The sequence below is a fragment of the Ctenocephalides felis genome, unplaced genomic scaffold (genome assembly GCF_003426905.1).
Source record: "Ctenocephalides felis isolate EL2017-DRISC unplaced genomic scaffold, ASM342690v1 CF-g0.4_SCAFFOLD_00603, whole genome shotgun sequence".
NCBI classification, from domain to species: domain Eukaryota; kingdom Metazoa; phylum Arthropoda; class Insecta; order Siphonaptera; family Pulicidae; genus Ctenocephalides; species Ctenocephalides felis.
Window position 1 is genome coordinate 1 of NW_020536757.1, and position 4,790 is coordinate 4,790.

General features: G+C 25.7%; 1 long non-coding RNA gene across 1 annotated transcript; it reads left to right on the plus strand.

Annotated features, from left to right (window-relative positions):
* Positions 1-2,439: 2,439 nt before the first annotated feature.
* LOC113366566 lies at positions 2,440-4,521 on the plus strand. The gene is made up of 3 exons (XR_003366283.1): positions 2,440-2,613; positions 3,384-3,564; positions 3,942-4,521. It is a non-coding gene; the product is annotated as an uncharacterized LOC113366566 (long non-coding RNA).
* The last annotated feature ends 269 nt before the right edge of the window (positions 4,522-4,790 follow it).

Consider the following 4,790-nt stretch of genomic DNA (forward strand, 5'->3'; position numbering starts at 1 on the left):
TTTCAGGTCGCTTTTGCCAAACAATAATAAATAAGTATAAATAATTTGCCAATCAATAATTAATAGCCTATAATTACTCTGTTATTTACTTATTATAATAATACATAAAAAATCCATTTACGTAAGATATATCTATTTTATTTTATATGATACTCATTAATTTATTCAAAAATCATTTATTATAATAATTTTTTAAATTAATTTAAGTTTTAAATTAATTTATTCAAAAATTCTATCCTTTCGCAATGATAGGAAGAGCCGACATCGAAAGACCGTAAATCTTCATAGTAAACTGGGTCTGTAATCGTTGCGAAGTATCAGGAGAACAGACGCGCTCCGAGTATATATATGAAGTATAGTACTATAACGCGCGCCTATCGAACTCGCGTACGCTTCATACAATTCATACATTTCCATACGAATTTTTCGGCCGATCTATTAGGGTAGCAGACACATTTTTCAATCAAATTTCGCTCGTATTTCACAGGGCCGGCTGCTGAAATGTTAGGGGTAATTATTTTTAAAATTAAAAAGCAATTTATTTGTTTTGGGATATTGTGATAGGTTTTTTGTGTTGGGATGGTTCTTTAACATTAATATTATTGTATAAGCATTGAAAAAGAAGTAATGTGCATAATGTAGCTGATAATTGCAAAATTTAGTTATTTGTGTGTGCGTACTACAATTTTCGACTTTTTATCAACGTTTCCAGAAGAACGGCTGTACCGATTTTGAAAATTTAAAAGCATCGGATGTGGTTTCATGAGCACTCTACCCGATTATTTTTTGCGACGATCGGTCAAGCCGTTTCTTTTTCTTAAATTAGTGTAAATGTGCAAAAATTTTGCCCACGTTTTTTATAAAATCCTTAAATCGAATTTAAAAATTAATGAACTATTTGAAAGATATTTTTGGGGAATCATAGTTCTCAGTTTTTGGTAAAGATCGGCCGAGCCGTTTCTTTATAATTAGTTAATAATATAAAATAAAATTTATTTTGTTATTAACTTTTATAAATTAGACACATAGTATATTTAAAGTGAAATTACATTTATGTAATATTATAATCAGTAGCAATTTTTATAATAATGTGTTTTTTCCGACTTTTTAAAAGAATTTACATATTTGTTTTATTCAACATATAAATATGTTCAAAATGCGGTCCTGTTTCTTGTTAAATGTATCCTGCTTTCTGATTGGTTGCCTCGTTTTGACAGCTCCAAATATATAAATGGGCGGACAATTCTCGTTACTTTCTTACGAAAATGCTCCTGTAATCGCTTCGAAGATTAGGAGAGCAGAAAACGTTAGAAATTTATAGAAAGTGCAATATTATTCGTGCACAATTATGGTGTGACTATTACGAATTCAATAACCTTAATGTAAGTACAAATTGATTATCTTATGATTATTATATTTCAAATGAAAGTGTCATTGGCTATTATATATTATATTTTTTATATCAATTCCTATGTTTTATTATTATTAATTAAAACTTATTTCTTTGTTAATTATTAAAATTAACTTTTAATTAAATTGTTACATTGTTACATGTAGTTTTCTAGTAAAAATTATCACTATCTAGTGATTCTTGTAATAAATCTATAATCTTTTCAAAGGTGCTTATAACTTTAAGGAAACAGAAAAAAAATTAAAAATATTATTGATGAATTATGTAAAGGGCATACCATTCTGTGTATTTAACTGTCTTCTCAGAAATATACATTAAACAGAAATACACAGATATGATAGAAGTTCGAGTATTTTGCAGCATGTTATATACTATTATATAAATAGTTTAGAAAATTTTATTATCATATGAAATTAAATATCGACTACAATTCCAAGGATTTTGCCAATTCATGTGATAATAGTATAGAATAAAATGATAAATCAAAGTAGTAAAGCCAGTATATTAAACTTCAGTTGTAGTTACATAAAACGCCAAATATTTTTTAATGAATTGAGCCAAAAAAATGAAATGCTTATATTTTATTTAAGAAACACAATTCTGTACAAAAGTACATTTTGCTCACAATAATCTAAGAAAATACCACATAAACCTATTAGAATTTCATGTGAATGTAATTGAATCAAATGAAATGAGTGAATTCACTGTAAGTCATTCTATAGATAAATTCTTTATTGAATCAGATTTATACTTACAATTCTTTTTATAATGAAAAATGAATTCTTTGTTCTATCAAAAGTACTTTGAAGCAAAAGCATTACTGAGTTTTAATTAATTGTCAATGAATTGATAATTATTGATGTGCTTCGAATAATATACATACTAGTTTCTACTATGACAATGCTTTTTGAATGAATTGAGTTTAAAAATAATAAGAACTTTATATAGTGCATATAATATGTACATTTCACAAATAAGTATTTAATTAATAACAATAATTTCACTGAATTTCTATTTTATAGTGTTATGGATTCTTGCACTGTTGCAAGTATACATACTTTGGAGAATAATGATTGTTCGGGATGGTAACAGGATTGTTCCTGTACTTCAGAGATAACGGGACAAGTCTGATACAAATATTAATAGAAGTATGCATTTATGCTGATTTCCAAATGATGATGTCTTTAAAAATATAAATATAGGTAACTATAATTTTGTGCATGTACTACAAAATGAGAATGAAGAATTATATTATAAGATAAGAAAACTTCAAGCCTCTAAATACATTTATACAATCTTGTGGAGACGTTAACATTTTTCATCACATGCAGATGAAAGACCAGATAGTAACCATATATTTTACCTCATGATATCTACAAATACAATAGATAAATCGCAAAAACTAAGAAAGGAATATATATGTAACTTCATAAACAAAAAGCAAATGTAAAATATTTAATATTTTACTCAATTAACACATTACAAAAATAAATTTATTCTTTAAATATTTAATATTTAAAATAGTATAATTACAAGCATTTAAGTAATTTAATACTGAATGATCTGAATTAATATAATTTTTTATAACAATAAAGTAATTCATAGGAACTTTACTGTTAAAAATAAGAATGTTTTGACTCATACTTTCGTATGATGATACTTTTTCATATGATATAGTTAATTATTTAATTAATTTTGCTAGTAATATAACATTTCATTATTCATTATTACAACTCAAATATTTCTATTATAGGAAATTCCAAGAAAATGTGTAAATAGAATACAATGACATGGTAAATCAAACTAGTAATGCCAGTATATTAAACATCAGTTTAGTTTCTACTATTACAATGCTTTCAGAATGAATTGAGTTTAAAAATAATAAGAACTTTATATAGTGCATATAATATGTATGTTTCACAAACAAGTATTTAATTATTAACAATAATTTAACTGAATTTCTATTTTATAGTGTTATGGATTCTTTCACTGTTGCAAGTTATACATACTTCGGAGAAAAATAATTGTTCAGGATGGTAACAGGATTGTCCCTGTACTTCAGAGATAACGAGACAAGTCTGGTACATATATTAGTAGAAGTATGCATTTACGCTGATTTCCAAATGATGATGTCTTTAATAATATAAATATAGGTAACTATAATTTTGTGCATGTACTACAAAATGAGAATGAAGAATTATAAGATAAGAAAACTTCAAGGTTTTAAATACATTTATACAATAAACAAAAGGCAAATGTAAAATATTTAATATTTTACTCAATTAACATTATAAAAATAAATTTATTCTTTGAATATTTAATATTTAAAACAGTGTAATTACAAGAATTTAATTAATTTGATAGTGAATGATCTGAATTAATATAATTTTTTATAATAATAAAGTATTTATATGAACTTTACTGCCAAAAATAAGAATTTTTTTTATCATATAGTTTATTATGTAATTGATTTTGCTAGTAATGTAACATATCATTATTCATTATTACAACTAAAATATTTCCATTATAGGAATTTCCAAGAATCCAGAACGATGTGTCTATCCAGATTTTTTGTGTCTGCAATGGATAATGCTGTGCATTTTCTGTGTTAAGAACTTACGATGGATCGCCTCCAACGCATACTATAGGAGTACCTTTAACTGGAACTAACCTATGAAGCACAATTAACGAAGATGAAATATCTGAGCATGAACATTATAATGATATAGAAAGCAAATTGCCTTTGTACCTTTGGGAAGAAATGAAATGTCCGTGTCAATAGTTGAAACTTAGCTTTAGCTATGTATGATTTTCTTTATATTGACTTTTTATCAAAAGTATTTCTTGTAGATTACTTTATATAATTTTTTATCAACTGTTTGAAACTTACAACAGAAGTTTTTATACAACTTAAGTTGTGATGATCAATATAATACATAGCAATAAATATTATATAATATGTAGCAATAAACTTAAGATTTTGTAATGATGTTAGCAAGTTTTTGAAGCTGCTATTTCTGGATTAACAGGCTAATGATGCTGGCTTCTTTTTGAATTATCAAATTCTACACTTAATACAAAGCATAATGAGTTCGCTAAAATGTCGCAAATGGAGCAAATAATTAATTATTCTTAGAGGTGAAATAGCTTTATTGTCATATGATCACAATTAAACAAGTTTAAGTTTTAAATACATTTTAATTATATTTTGATAAATATGTTTTAAGGCAAATTAAAGTTGTTTGTGCCAGCAATAATATTTCTAGTACTAATACCATTATAGGAGATTCCAAATTTTTTACCCATGCCATCATCCTCAGTATCTTTTAAGTTTAATCCTTGCAGTGGACCACTTCCATATCAGACTTTAGGAGTACCT